The 16,457-nt window shown below is 43.0% G+C and overlaps 1 protein-coding gene across 5 annotated transcripts in view; it reads left to right on the forward strand.

Moving 5' to 3' along the window:
• The first annotated feature begins 7,595 nt into the window (after nt 1-7,595).
• TANC1 (tetratricopeptide repeat, ankyrin repeat and coiled-coil containing 1) overlaps nt 7,596-16,457 on the forward strand; it is a 307,158-nt gene continuing 298,296 nt past the window's right edge. For 3 of the 5 annotated variants that reach the window (XM_049888783.1, XM_049888782.1, XM_049888776.1), the window contains exon 1: nt 7,596-7,773. The gene's annotated coding sequence lies outside the window, so the exon portion shown is untranslated. The other 2 variants (XM_049888777.1, XM_049888780.1) reach the window with 2 other exon arrangements.

Consider the following 16,457-nt stretch of genomic DNA (forward strand, 5'->3'; position numbering starts at 1 on the left):
AGTAGTTATATGTTTAGTTTTATAAGAAGCTGACAAACAGTTGTCCAGAGTCACTGTGCCATTTTATATCCCCACCAGCAACAGTCACCAAAGTGATTCAGTTTCTCCACATGCCACCTGATTTTGAATAATAAGTTAAATATAGCTTCCCAGGTAAATATTAGGACAACTCCCTTCCCCCCCCAAGCCCCCCATTAGAGGTATTTACTTGGCAGTTCACATTCGCCAGGCGCTCATTGGAAACTCTATGGGACAGTTCTACTCTGTCTCATAGGGTCGCTATGAGTTGGAATTGACTCAACAGCGGTAGGTTTTAGTGGGTTATTCTTTGTCCTGGAGCCCTGGTGGCACAGCAATTAAGACCTTGGCTGCTAACCAGAATGTCAGCAGTTCGAATCTACCAGCTGTCCCTTGGAAACCCTATGGGGCAGTTCTACTCTGTCCTATAGGGTTGCTATGAGTCAAAATGAACTCAGGGCAACAGGTTTGGTTTGGTTTTTGGTTACTCTTTGTCCTACAAGATTTAGGACTCTAACACTGTGTGTGGTTAGCTCCTAGGAATAGGGCAGGGGCATGGAGAATTAGAAAGAAGATAAAGAACCTAAGAGGGCAACATCTAATTGTAACACCCAGTGACTGTTGTCTTATTTTGGGTTCCTGATGTCTTGTTTTAACCTGTTTCTATTGTAATTGTATCAGTAATCTCTTTCCCTTCAGGTGGTCTTTTCAAAGGCACTGAAAATCTTGAAGAGTGAGAGGCAACAGATTAACAGCAGAGCAAAAGGAGGTTTAGGAATAGCTTGAAATCACTGAGAGGTAACAGGGCTTTAGCTACATCTCAAGAGGTCGTCAAATCCATCTTTATAAAGTAGGTGGTTTTTAGAGCAAGTGCTCTAGGTAAGGGGTGACTTCTTTAATTAAGCCGCGTAGTTTAATTTGTCCTGATAATTACATAGTGCCCTATTTTCTCTTAGGCAGACATGACTCCTGCTAAAGGCATTGAGACACTTATATATGACACATGCAAAAGATATAGAGGAACAGAAGTTTATATTTAAACAGCGTCTGACCCAAATCTAAAATGTTTAGATCTTTAGTAGACTGTTAGAGACACAATGAACCATTGTATTAAATTCTCAAAAGTAGTTTAAAAAATAGTCTTTTGTTTTGTCCATTTGCCCTTTCATCGAGAAACCTCTTTGACTTTTATCAAATTGATTATTTTCATCATCAATACTATCAATATTCCTCATCCGTTCTAGATTAGGCTCTCTAATCATCAGTGGGAAAATATTAAACTGATTTTTTTTAAAAAAAATTCTGGTGGTAAAATATATATAACACAAAATTTGACATTTTAATCATTTTTATAAATTCTATTGTGGTAAAGTATATATGTATCATATATACCACAAACTCTGTTGCCCTTGAGTCGGTTTTGACTCATAGTGACTCTATAGGACAGAGTAGAACTGCCCCATGTGGTTTCCAAGGAGCGCCTGGTGGATTCGAACTGCCGACCTTTTGGTTAGTAGCCGTAGCTCTTAATCACTATGCCACCAAGGTTTCCATATCATATATATCCATAATAATTTGGCATTTTAACCACTTTGAAGTGTACAATTCTGGGGCACTAATTATAGTCACAATGTTGGGCAACTTTTACCATTATCTATTTCCAAAATTTTTTCATCACTCCAAACAGAAAACTCTGAACCCATTAAGCAACGACTCCCTATTTCCCCCTCCCTTAGCCTCTTGTCTGGAGCCCTGGTGGTGCAGTGGCCAAGAGCTCAGCTGCTAACCAAAAGGTTGGCTGTTCAAATCTACCAGCCTTTCCTTGGAAACACTATGGGACAATTTTACCCTGTCCTACAGGGTTGCTATGAGTCAGAATCAACACGAAGGCAATGGGTTTTTTTTGTTTTTTAGCCTCTGGTAGCTTTTAATCTACTTTCAGTAAACTTGCCTATTCTAGATATTTCATAAAAATGGAATCATGTAATATTTGTCCTTTCCTGTGTGGCTTATTTCACTTAGCATAATGTTTTCAAGGTTCACCCATATTATCACATATATTAGGTTATCATTCTTTTTATGGCTGAATAATATTCCATTGTATGTACATACCACATTTTGGTTGGTGGACACTTGTGTTATTTCCACATTTTGGCTATTGTGATTAATGCTGCTATGAACATTGTCGCACAAGCATATGTTTGAGTCTCTGCTTTCAGTTCTCTTGGGTGTCTACCAACGAATGGAGTTACTAGATCACATGGTAATTCTAGGTTTAACTTTTTGAGGAATCACTAAACTGCTTCCCACAACAATTGCACCATTCTACATTCCCATCAACAATGCACAAGAGTTTCAATTTCTCCACATCCTCACCAACACTTGTTATTGTCGTCAAACTGATTTTTAAACAAAATGAAAATAATCCATTCTGACTAGGCTCTCCACACTTATTACTCCACTCCCCTTTAAAAAACCAGATCTTTTATAAGTGCTCTTCTCTGATTTACGAATCCACAGCTTTCTTCAAATAAATATACAAGTGCAAAGAAGTTTCAAGTAGTTCGTATTCTTACAGAAAATATTTATATGGACTTAAGTTCATAATTTCATTGGTTTTTATTACTGCTTTTTTTATTACACAGAATTGGGGGTTCCTGGGTAGAGCAAACAGTTTCAGCTCAGCGGCTAACAGAAAGGTTGGTGGTTCAAATCCACTCATCCGCACCATGGAAGAAAGGCCTGGTGATATGCTTCCGTAAAGATTACACCCAAGATAACCCTAAGGAGCAGTTCTACTTACTCTGTAACACATGGGGTTGCCATGGAATCAACAGCAATGGGTTTTTTGGTTTATTACACAGAATTAAAAGGATGGCCAGTAATCAATAATGTGAATAAGATTGTAATAGAACTTGCAAAGAGTTTCAGCAAGATTTTTTTAAACAAAACATTTCCTTTAAATTACTATACTGTATAAATGTTATGGTTCGAATTATGTCTCCCCAAAATATGTGTTGTAAATCATAACCCCCATACCTGTGGTAGAGGAGCCCTGGTGGCACAATGATTAAACACTCAGACACGAACCAAAAGTTGGCAGTTTGAACCCACCAGCTGTTTCTTGGAAGAAAGATGTGGCAGTCTGCTTCTGTAAAGATTTACAGCTTTAGAAACCCTGTGGGGCAACTGTACTCTGTCTTACAGAGTCACTTTGAGTCCTGAAGGCAATTGGTTTGGAGTATACCTGTGGTCATTTGGAAATGGGTTTTCTGTTAAGTTAGTGAGACAGTATTAGCATAGGATGTGTTTTAAGTCAATCTTTTTTGAGATATAAAAGCAAACTAAGCAAGCATGCAGAGATCTTCTCAAAAACCTGTGAAGACAGGGATTCTATGCTATCCTCCTTATTTTATAGATGAGGAACTTCAGGCTCAAAAAGACTAAATGGATTGCCAGACATCACAAAAAATAAGTGCCTCAGTCAGAGCTGGGATTTAGATAGCATGACTCTAATTTCAGTGTCTTTCTTTTCTGGTACAAATTGCTGAAAAGAGGGAAAATGACACTCCCAAGGTGGAGAATATTGAAATGCATTTGTTATACTCAATGTTAACAGCACATTTCTTTTTAAGCTGCTTTAACCAGACTCAATAATATTTATTGGAGGGATTACCACCTGATTGCCTTATCTTGCTCTTCCTGAATACAGGCAATTCCATATTTCCTCCAAAGGCCATTTTACCCTCAGAAGATTGTACTAAATGTATATTTAAAATACCAGGGTGGCATGCCATCTTAAACCTGCTTCTCCCAAGACTTTAGTTACTCCCACTATCTTATAAGGAAATGTGAACCTCTGAATCTGCCTCCCTGCTTTCTTCCCTCAATGGATCTGTTATCGGTTTAAATAATTCACTATCTAGCCCATATTGGATGAGTTTCTACAATACCGGCAGGCCATGTGCTAGACCTGCCGAGGGGGTTATATGTCCCATTAGATGACTCCTTTAATTTAACAGCCTGGCTAACTGTGCACAGCTATGGCTTTTGCTATCCCCAGATGAGCATGTGTCATTAGCCCACATCTGACCATGGTGTTGGTACACGTGTGTGACCACGGCACATGCAGGAACTGTGTCTAATACCGAACTGTGTAGGGGTATGTAATTTCATTGCTTTTCCCAGCTGATTTCTAACTATGTCCGATTTCTTTTATTATTCCCAGTGTCTTTAAAAATTCTTTTCCTCCCTAACATGATAAGAAGGAGCAGAAGAATGAATGGACTGAAGAAAAATGAATTTTGCAAATATTATGCCTCGACAAGAAAAGTACTTGTGTGCTATACTCTGAACTGTTTTGAGTCTGGATTTCCTACCTTGCTTAAGTTTTTTTCAGTCCTGTCTCAGTCTTTGTATTTAATGACTACACTGTTCTAAACACTTCACTTCTCACTATATATTCTATGCTACACATACCATAATAAACACTGGCCATGATCCTAACTTAGGGTTGATTTAAAATAGAAGTATTTATGAATCTGAGCCAGGGAGGAAAGCATACTAACACTCACAAGGCACATTCTTTTCTCACGCCTTCCTTTGCCTATTGCTGTGGGCAATAAATTATATTGAAAAATAACCAGTTTATTATTTGCTGTTTTCTTTGACTCTATGGAGAAAAGCTATAGTTGGCAAACTGAAAGAAAATTTAAGAATTTAATCCAGTATATTGTATATATGTTTGGGGAATGTGCTCAACATATAATAATTACGTGATACGTATTTCCAACCCTTTTGTTTTTTTAGCTGGTATCAATACAAATATCAATACAAATACAGTGAAATCTATGAGAGCTGGAACTCAACAGGAATGCCTCGATTTTCCGGGTCTACAAGTTTTCAGCCTTTGACAGGGTGCAGTCTTACCATTTTTGCTTGTTTTAGTGGATGTATTTGAGCTTTTCTTTTCTGACAGGCTTCCACCTTACATAGGTTCTGGTTTTCCCAGGCTTTATTGTACTATGAGTGAGAAGTTTAAGATGAATGGGATGAGCAGAGATACCCCAGGAAAAGTAAGAGGTGATTCTTGCCCTCCCCTCCCCTTAAAAATACAATCACCTAACAACCAAGTAAAATATCTTTTATTCTGTACAGGAAAAGCAGATTTTAAAGAAAGCATTAAAAATTCATTCTTTGAGCCTTTGCTCAGCTAATACTTCACAGATTAAGATACTTAGAAAATGTTCTAATTTTTTTCTTCTTACAGAATTGATTATAATGGAACCATTTCTTTTCTCACATGTGAATTTTTATTACTCTGTTTTTTTGGCCTTGTCTTTTCAAAAATGTACCATTTTCACCCACAGCTTAAGACAGCTTTGATGTTCTTCGTATAACACGCCGTATGTAATGTTAGCTCCTTAAAGCTGGAAATCAGACTGTGCATAATAACACACGTAATTTGGATGATATAAACAGCACAGGAAGAAGGGGAGACAGGGCCCTTCTGTGTACAAATTTCAGATTGCTAGCTGTATGCCTGTTCAGAATGTTAAACACTTCTAACTAGGCAGTGATGAAGTTACTCCTTTAGTGACTGTGACTTTTGAAACTCTAAAGACAAAAATTCCTCAAGTAAAAATAATTTAAAGATACTGGTAATGAACATAGTATTTATTTTATGTGAGCTTCTGCTCACTACTTTGGGAGCATTAAGAGTAGAGGGAGAAAACCTAATTTCATTGTCTTCAAAGCCCAATTTAATTGAGCAATTTCATAAAAAATACGGAAACAAAGCTTAGAAGAGCCAGATAGAAGACTGCGATACAAATTATAAAGTGTATCCATTACACATTCCACCCATTATAAAGAAGTCTGAAGCAGGGAAATGTTACCAGTCTATTTCCTTAGGGCTGTTTCTCTTATATCTTAGTTTTTAGGATTGGTTAGACTACAGTGGAGCTTTTTTCTTTTGTTTGTGGCATACAAGAATGCTCGCTGTCTGGCTTTTTCATCTGTTGTGGCAAGATTGGTAACTTTCTTACATTTAATTTCAAGAGAAATTAAATAAAACGAATTACCGTATTTTTCAGCAACAAGACATTTCAAAGTGGAGGAAGAAGTCAAAAGCTTTTCTGGTTTAATACGTTTATATTTTATTTTAAATATTCATATTCTGCCTTGTTCCAGGAAGGCTGCAAGGCCACTGAAATGTTTGCAGCTGAAATATCAGGATGGTAGTAATTGGGCCTTTGAAACTATGGGTGAAAAATCCAACAAATTTCAGTCATCTTTTATTTATGTGGACAGATTGTGTGGCATTTTGCTTCCTGTCCTTTTTTCCTAAGAGCTTTAAATATGGACGCCCCTCCAATCAGCATCTTTATACTGGGAAGCTCTGCGTGAGGTTGAAGTTTTTATAGGGGAACTTGTTTAAAACACAGTTGTCTTTAAAGGCGGGTTTGCCACATTAAGGTTAGGGGTTACCAATAAATCCCGTTACAGCAACTTCTGATTTCACCGCTGCAGCACACCGGTGGAGCGAACCATGAACAATTCTCGCTGACCACACCAACAGCAGCGGTCCTAGTTGATCTTTCCTGGATGAACGCCGGTCTAAAGGGCTTCAGGGGTGAAGCGGCCGACTCCCCCACCCCAGCCTGGCGGTCGTTGCCTGGGATTCCTGCGCGGAGGTGGCGAACCCAGGACAGCCGAATCCGCTAGGCCCTACCCTGGCTTTCATTCTCCTGGGGGAATAACAAAACATTTTGGGAACTCGGGAATTTAATTTACTGCCACCAACCGAAATAATAATAGCATCTTTGTGTTTCACCCCCTCCCCCTCTTCTTTCTTTCCTCTCGCCGACAGAAGCACGACGCTGGCCCTCTGTGGATGTGGCACAGGCAACACAGCGCCAGCCCAGAGCAGCCGCAGGAGGGGGCTGACTTGGGGCCTTGGGGAAACCCAGTCAGTCACCAGGTCCCTGAACGCCCCTAATGTCCTAATTTGGAAAAGAAAAGGGCCCAGCCAGCAAGGTGCCTTCTTACACCTTCCATCTTCCTTAGCTCATTCTGGCCCCAGAAAGCGAGTGTTGTGTGTGTACAGTTAAGTGAGGCAGAGAATATCCAAGAAAGCCACACAAGTCACCCTAAAGCATCCACCGAAACTTCGGCTCGGTTAATTGCTCCCATATGTCCTCCTCGGCTGTTTTCGAACGGCACTGGGGAAGAGGAAGGCCGGGTCATTTTATTGATTTTAAAGAGGCTGAAAAAAAGACTATCATCCCCCTCAATCCAGTCCCAGAGGGGCCCAGGAGTAGCCTCGGAGGACCAGCCCCCTCCGGGGCAGCTGGGGCGCAACCAGCAGGGACCCGACCCGGCAAGAAGAGCCGGCGAGGGGCCGCGCCCGCGCCCCGCGGAAAGTTCGCGCGCCGCGCCCCAGCGGGTCCTTGGAGTCGCCGCAGCCCCAGGCGGGGAGGGGCGCGGAGGCGCGGCCGGGGCGGGCGCGCGAGAGGAGGGTGCCTTCGGGAACACGCGCGGGGGCGGGGATTTGCGCTGCCAATGAGGCCGCGGTGTGGGCCGTGCGAGGCGGGGGGACGGGCCGGAGCGCCGCTTTCCCTGTGGCAGCTGCGGGAGCTGTGGCCGCCTCGCGAGCCTGGAAAAGGCAGCCGCCGAGTGCCCAGCCGGCCGCGCCCCGAGGCCCGTCCTTGGGGGTGGGGAGCCGCGCTGAGGAGCTGGAAACTTTCCCGACAGGTAACTCCCGCCTCCCGAGCACCGCCGCGGGCCTGCGTGCGTTCCAGGCAGGTCCAGTTGCCGCGATACTGGAAGGAGAGGGTCCCGAGGAGGAGGCGAAGGTGATGTGGAGCTTGGAAAAGCGTGTGGGAAAGTTTCTGGAGCCCCTCTCTTCCGCCGGGCACAGCCGAGAGGTTTCCGGGGATAGGCACGGACATGTTGGGCGCCCCCAACCTGCGTCCGGTTGGCTCTAGGGAGTCCGCGCCTTCCTTGCGCTGTCCCCTCCTTGTTGGACCGAGCCCCCGGCGCAGCTGGGGTTCGAGGGCACCGGGAACACGCGGGGGCAGGTCTCGAGTTTCGGGACTACCCTCACCCGGCGTGCCTCTTCTCCCTCTCTCCCGCCTCCTCTGTAGCCTTCGGGCTTGGCAAGGGCCTGGGCTGCGCCTGGTACCTAGGCGGGGGAGGCGGGTTAGAGTCGCGCCTAGCACCGCGAGGCTCGGGGAGTCCCCGGAGTGTAGGGGCGCGCAGATCGCAGTTGCCAAATGAGTTTTGGGGGGAGGTCTGTTAGTGCCCCAGTTCTGGGCTGAAAGTCCCCAGCATTACTTAGCTTCCAACAAGAGTGCGATTATCAATATACACGTTCTTTTTTTGGGGGGGGGGAGCGGGAGTTAGAGTAGACGTTGAGGCTTTTTCTTTTGGAGGGTGCTAAGGAAAGAGACAAGAATTGTGTCAAGATTGTGAGTCCCCCTATTCTTGAAGGGTGGAGAGTAATAGTCGAGTCGAGTCACTTTTAGAGGACTCATCAGGGTGCAAGTTCTTCTTGGAGGACGTTGGGGTACGAGCGTGCAGCGCTGGGGATGTAAGGGGCTCCCTACTTTGGCGCGGCAGCTTTCCGGAACGGCTGGTCGGGAAGGAAGCCGTAGGCATTGTGTGGCGTGTTTGCAGACAAAAATGTCCGTGGACCGGCATTCTCAAAACTTACTTGGCTTATTGTGTAAGTCTCCGGGAGGAAATGCGGCAGTGGCCAGGTAGAAATGCGGCGCCACGTCCAAAAGGACGGAGGACGCAGTGCTCGGCGACGGCAACAGTCCTCCCTACCCTTCCCCCTCCAGCCCACTCTTGGCAACCCCAGATTCCCGTGTCTCAAGTATGGGACTCGTATCGAGAGCGCTGTTCCCTGCAGGAGTCGGCTCCGACAGGCTAGGCGGGCGCTTTCATCTTGAACTTGACCCCAGGAGCAGCGTCGTCCTGGTGGGTTACTCGGTAAAGGGTAGCTGAATCTTAACACGGGATGGACCTTAAACTCTGGCATGGAAAGGAAGTGCCTGGTTCAGAAGCTTTGAGGAAAGGGCTCAGAACTGCTGAGGTCGCTTACTCGAAATGCCCAGGCGCACCAGTGCGTAAGTTAATGTGTGTTTGGAGGAGGTGCGGGTGGGGGAGGAAAGGAGTAACCTGGTTAGCTGGCGCTGAGGGTTGGTATTTCTCTGTAATGGAAATGAAGGGAGTCTGCATCTCTTCTTTCACCAGATCCGCTACTTTCTTTTTCCTTCCTGGGTCATCTTTATTCCTGCCAGGCTGGCACTCCTGGGATGGGGGCAGGGAAGGAGAAAAAAGCAGTTGTGAGGCTTCTCTTGTCGGCCCTGGAGGTATTTCAGATCTGCTACCAGGAAGACAAGAGGTTCCTGGATTTTCACAGCTGCTTCTTGATTGCTGGGAATGAAGGAATTTATGAGCGGCTGAGAGGTGTTCACTATAGTAGTTGTTTGAATGTTTTACTCATCTCAGCTACTTAAAGATCTCACAAGAGACCTTCCCTAGAGTATACCAGTTTCCACAAAGTTTGTGTCAGCCAGAATGCTCCATGGGTGTCAGCCAGAATGCATTGTAAATATATCCTGGTGGTTGGAAAATGAAAAGTATGTGGGAGTAAAGGAAATATGGTATCTAACATCCTTCAGGGCTTCCTCCTAGGGTTGCTCCTGTTACCTGCCAAGTGAACCCAGTCCAGGCTTCCGGACTGTTGTGATTTGACAATAAGGGATGGGAAATAGTGTCATTGGTTTTAGTGGAGGCAGGAAAGTCCAGAAATAAATTTAGGGTTGCTTTCATGACCCTGTCTTGCAGCTGTGGTTCCACAAACTTTTTTGCTGGAACTTGGAAGCACTGGTTTTCCTGCCCTTTTTTTTTTTTTTGGTTCATTTAACCACGAGAATGTCCAAATTATCATAATTTATGTCCATCATAAAGCTAAAAGATAACTGATTCATAGTCAGCCCTTTTCTGCTTCCCATAACAGCCTGGAGAAAAAGAACATTTTATGTCTTCAACCACACACAATTTATTTGGTGCCATAGTGGGTTTTTGATATTGGGTAGCAGAGGGCACAGTTTTAGAAACGATGGAGTTGTCTTGATTAAATTGTCCATTTTTAGGCAACATCCTCTTCTAAGTTGCTGATTAATTCTTTATCTCCCAGAAAACATTAAAACCAGTATCCCTAGGCTGGTCTAGCTGTAATCCATATTATAATGGTGCCTGCCAGCGTAGCGGGAGGTTAACGTTATGTCAGTGTTTCCATTAGACATTTCTAACCCAATTGTAAAGGTTTTGTCTGGGTTGCTAGTGGGCTGTGAGTCTCATAGCCAGAGAAATAGCTTTATTTTTATCTTGCTAATGAAAAATTCAGTTTAACTGTTAAATTACAGGAGTAAAATTTACAAATATGAAATAAAGCAAAGGGATGTATATATTTTGGGGAAAGGGGGTGATTTAATTTAGTACCTGGGATAATTTTGTTTTGAACTGTTTTTAAATGTATATTTCAGTGGTGGAAAAATAAATTCCTGAATCCCACCTAATATTTATAAATGTTCTTTGTACAAGTTCTTAAGTCTTCCTGGGCCTTGGTTTTCTCATTTTTATCATTCCTAAAATGGGGATTACCTTTCAATCCTAAAGACTCTCTAAGAGTTCTAAAAATGTAGGCATTTTGGAGCCAGTGCTGTGATATTAAAATGTAGTATTTTGGGGTTTCTAAAGTGCTTTACTTACATGTTTTATACCTGAATCTTCAGTTAAGTAAACTAAAGCCTGTTAATTTAAATCAGTTTGTCCATTATTATCTACACATAGTAGAGTTGCACTTGAACCTAGGTCTTCTGATTCTCCTTACTCCCTTCCCCAGGCATCTTTATTCATGGAGTCACCTGTGAGGATATTGTGGTCTTAAGAATTGGCTAAAAACTGACAGACTTATGTTAATATGTGGCAGTTCCTCAAGATTTCATTCATGGATTATTTTGGTTTCAGAACCCCAAGGTTAACATCAGTACTTTGATGTCTGGGATAAAAAACAGCTCACTAATAATGGTAGTAAAACTTTCTGCCCCAAGAGTGTTTCAGAAATTCATATGCTTCAAATGAATCATTTGTTTATTTTCAACTTCTTTATTAAGTAGGCTTCAGGCTGTAGTGTGATTTATAATCTGGACTGGTAACCCAGACAGCATTTTAAAGGAAATCACTTCTTGAATCTGTACCTTTTTTTTCTTTTTAAATAAAGAAATGAACCTATCATTCGCCTTTCATCCTGGTATCTCTCAACCTAATTACGAAGCCTGGATGAATATTCCTTTTTCTGTGTCATCGTTCCTGGACTCTTTCTACTGATGTCTGAATAAGTGATTTTGAAGCACTTTGTGTGCTAAATAAGTCTTTATGCTCCTGGCTTAATGGTAAAGTTGTGAGTTGCAGGTGACCCATTTTTTACTCTGTCCCTAAATGTTTGTGCCATGTCCTGCTTGCCTATTTAGGAGCACTCAGTGTAGCTTGACACTCATCTTGAAGCTGGTACGGGTTTTCTTTAAAAGGTGCTAAAATAAAATTACATGCTAAGCTATGGGCTCTTTTATGTCTGAGCAGCTTGTCCGTCTTCAGTTTTTAAAACTTGTTCTCAGAGGATTGTCTTTTCAAGATATTAAGCAATGGGGTTTAAATCTCAAAAAGAGGATGTATCAGTCATTACCCATTAACTGACTGTAAAGGAGTTGTGGTTAACCTGAAATTGCTGCCATTTCCTTGTGTGAACCAGAGAGAGCATCATAAAGCTGTATCTGCTAACAAATGGAATCTGGATGGTGCAGTTGGCTAAGCACTCTGCTGCTAACCTAAAGGTTGGTGGTTTGAACCCACCAGCTGCTCCAGAGGAGGAAGATGTGGCAGTCTGCTTCCGTTAAGATAAACAACCTTGGAAACCCTATAGGGCAGTTCTACTTTGTCCTATAGGGTCACTCTGAGTTGGAATTGACTCAGTGGCAATGGGACATCTGCTAACGAAGTTGGGAGACTTTGTTATCACTGTACCAGAAGTGGATAAGAGCAACAAAGCAGGATGACTTTTGGGTTTTGAATTATGATTAAAAAGGCTTTCTGGAAACATCTTTCGGAGAGCGAACGTGGGCCTCACGGTTTGGTTTGGCTGTGTTATTGATGGAGGGTGTCCTTCTAGGGTAAGGGTTGTCTTTAGACATTTCTGCAGGGGTGTGTGTGTGTGTGTGTGTGTGTGTGTGTGATCAAAGGGAGTATCCTGGAGCGTAGGCAGTAATACCAGGGGTACGGAAAGTGTTGTCAAGGGTGGCACTCCATAGTCACTGGATTTTAGCACAGATTTGGCCACTAACATGAGGGGATTTATTGGTATTAATCTCCCAGGTGCAGTTGTAGATAGATGTGAACTCAGGATTTTCAACCATATAGCCTAGAGCCACAGTGACTCACCACCTTCTCTGCCCCACCCCAGCACACCTAGGGTTACACACTTGTCATGAACCGTGGCTTATTACCTCAGTGAGGTGGGGTAGGAGGGCGAGGTGGTCTCTAAGACACACTTGATTATGACCTTTTTGTGCGTATGTGTTCATACAAGGATATAATCCTATTTTACCTGTGCTATTGAAGAATCGTGAAAAATGTACATACAAGAACGTGTGATGTTGTTTGTACAGTATATAGTATATACATATATAGTGCCCTCCCCCCCCATCCATACACATTCTTTTTTGGCACTGTTTAATGGCTGTTTAATGAATCCATTATATATGATGCCATAATTTGTTTCTATTTTGACGTTTAGGTGTATTTGGAAAGAACTCTCTTTTAGATTGTAAAGAGCCCTTTAGCTCAGATCTGATTCATGCATCATTAAATCACCAGGGCCAAGCACAGTGCCCAGCACACAGAGGTTATCTGGCTGCTGGTAGTTCCAAAGCCTTACATCACGTAGTTCCATTTTGGGGAAGTCCTAATTGGTCTCATGCCAGCCAAAGGAGAGTTGTGGTTGGTAGTACCCATTAGACCCAAAAGGTGGGACTGTGGGGAAGACAAAGTATCCCACAAAGAAAGGGGTTATTGTTAAAGGAGGAGGGAGGGAGCTGGGTAAACAAGAGTTAGCTGCCTACTATAGAACATATTTTTCAAAGTGGTGTTGCTGGCCGTGACAGCAGCATAGCAATATGCTGAAGGATATGAACATTTGTAATGCTCTTGTGATGCACACCCCTGTAGTCTTGAGAGATCACAGTTTTTGCCACATTCTACGGGGATCTGAATTGCTGCATATACAGGCACTTGTGTAATGGAGTATTGAATTACTGCTCAAAACTTGGAGTTGGTCATTATTCTCATATAACCCATTATACTCCCTGCTCTCTGCTGTGCTTTATTCTAAATTACTCAGGATTAGCAACATCAGTTATTAATGTTTATTGAATGCTTGCTGACTCTAACTAGATGTTTGAATTAAAAAAAAAAAATCTGTCATCACCTGCACGTTGGGGGTATATGTTCATGTTTTTTTTTTTACTGATAAGGGTGCATGATCAAAAAGTTTTGAGAACACAGTTCACGTTGCTTATATAGTTGTTAGGTACCATTGAGTTGGCCCTTGACTCCTGGCTACCCCATACACAATAGAGCAAAACACTGCCTGGTCCCGTGCCATCCTCATGATTGGGTACAGATTGGACTGTTGTGATCCATTGGGTTTTCTTTGGCTGATTTTGGGAAGTAGATCGTCAGGCCTTTCTTCCTAGTCCATCTCGGCCTGGAGGCTCCACTGAAACCTGTTTAGCATCATAGCAGTATGCAAGCCTCCACTGACAGCTGGTGGCTGTGTATGAGGTGCATTGACTGGGAATGGAATGTGGATCTCCTGCATGGAAGGCAAGGATTCCACCACTGAACCACCAATGCCCTTAAGCCACCTCTAGTCAGGTGTTTTTCATTACTTGCAGCTGAAAGTATCATACCTGATGCAAGGACAGATACGGGTGGTGGTGGTCCCCATTTTATTTATTTATACTTACAGTTTTACTATAGCAAAAAGTATACAAAAGAAGAAATACATACGGAAAGCCCTCCAGCACAGAGCTTCTGTGTTCCCAGGGGTGCATTACCCTCCTTATTCGTTGACATTTATGACCAACCAGAAAACTCCCTTGAGCTTTGGTGTCTGTCTATTGAGTTTCTTTACATAGTCATAATTGATTGACTCATTGGCCACATGATTAAACTCAATCTCTCACCTTCCTTATGCCCGGAAGTTAGACTAATAACACCTGGTGGATTTTTCTGGAGGGCACAACTGGACTGATAAGCAACATCCTGATAAATGGAGAAAAGATTGAAGTTGTTAAAGATTTCATTTTACTAGGATCCACAATCAACGTCCACGGAAGCAGCAGTCAGGAAATCGAACAATGCATTGGCTTGGACGGATCTGCTGCAAAAGACCCCTTTAAAGTATTAAAAAGCAAAGATGTCACATTGAAGACTAAGGTGCTCCTGACCCAAGGCATGGTGTTTTCAGTCGCCTCCTATGCATGTGAAAGCTGGACAATGAATAAGAAAGACCAAAGAAGAATTAATGCCTTTGAATTATGGTGTTGGTGAAGAATACTGATTATATCATGGACTACCAAAAGAACAAACCAATCTGTCTTGGAGGAAGTACAGCCAGAATGTTCCTTAGAAGCAAGGATGGCAAGACTACATCGTACATACAACAGATATATTATAAAGAGGGACAACTCCCTGGAGAAGGACATCATGGTTGATAAAGTAGAGGGTCAGTGAAAAAGAGGAAGACGCTCAATGAGATGGATTGACACAGTGGTTGCAACAATGGGCTTAAGCATAACAACGCTTGTGAGGATGGCGCAGGACCAGGCAGTGTTTTGTTCTGGTGTGCATAGGGATGCTATGACTCGTAAGTGACTCTACAGTACCTAACATATACACACAGCCCACCATCAAGAGTCATCTAATTTGCATAAACTGTCAGGTGTGGTTCAGGTAATTAACAACCAAAACAAAACGAGAAAACAAAAGCCCAAACCTGTTAGCTTTGAGTAAATTCTGCCTCATAGAGACCCTGTGGGGACAGAGTGCTGCCTTAGTGCTGCCCCATAGGGTATCCAAGGCTATAATCTTTATGGAAGCAGACACCACATCTTTCTCCTGCGCTGATGGGTTTCAACTGCCGACCTTTCTGTTAGCAGCCGAGTGCTTAGCCACTGCACCACAAAAAAAAACCCCGTTGCCATCGAGTCAATTCCGACTCATAGCGACCCTATAGGACAGAGTAGAAGTGCCCCATAAGGTTTCCAAGGAGCGCCTGATGGATTCGAACTGCCGACCTTTGGTTAGCATCCATAGCTCTTAACTACTGTGTCACCAGCGTTTCCCCTTTTTACAAGGACACTAATTACTCAGGAAATGCAGAGAATTTAAAGGTTACCTCCCAAGAATAGACAAAAAAGAAAGGCTGAAAAGAAGAGGGAATTCTTTGGGTAGTGTAATTCTTCACTCCTCCTCTGATTTTGTCTTTGCTCACGCATTCTATCAATCTATTAATATTTACTGAGAGTTTCCTGCGGGTCAAACACCATACCCCACTCACTGGGAATGCAGTGGAGAGCAAAGGTGGACACTATTCTCTTGAACCTTGCATCAGGGCAAAAAGACACTGGTCAATGTATCACCCACAAAACATGTCCAATTACAGAGTCATAGAGGACAGTTAAACAGTGCTGTGGGGGCACACAGTCCTCAGTGACAGGGTAGACTTCCCTGAGAAAGTGATGGTAAGGTCCCATCTGAACATGTATGAGGCATCAGGGTGAAGAAGTGGGAGAATAGCATTGCTGACTAAAAAAATTAATATGCAGAGGAGTCTGTAGGAGGAGGGAACACAGTTGGTGGAAGGCAGTGTAGCAAGGGCATAGAAAATGTTTGGGAAGAGTGGCATGAGGCCCACCTGGGGAGATGGGGTGAAGCTAAGCTGTACCTTTTGGACCTGTTTAAGGTTTGGTTCTTTATCCTAAGAGCGGTGGAAATTTATTAAAGGGTTGTAAGAACAGGAGTAAAATGATCAAGTTTGCATTTATAAAATATCAACCTGACCTCATGACAAAAAAAGAAGGAATAGAAGTGTCTTAATTCTTAGTGCTGCTATACCAGAAATATCACAAGTGGGTGACTTTAGCAAACAAGTTTATTTTCTCACAGTTTAGGAGGCTAGAAGTCCAAATTCTGGGTACTGGCTCTGTCTGTTTTGGGAAAATCCTTATCTCTTTCAGCTTCTCTTCCTGGGTTCCTTGGTGATCTGCAGGTAACATCAGTCTTTCTTTATTTGTGCTTCCTTGCTT

Source organism: Elephas maximus, chromosome 6, assembly GCF_024166365.1.
Source record: "Elephas maximus indicus isolate mEleMax1 chromosome 6, mEleMax1 primary haplotype, whole genome shotgun sequence".
Lineage (NCBI taxonomy): Eukaryota > Metazoa > Chordata > Mammalia > Proboscidea > Elephantidae > Elephas > Elephas maximus.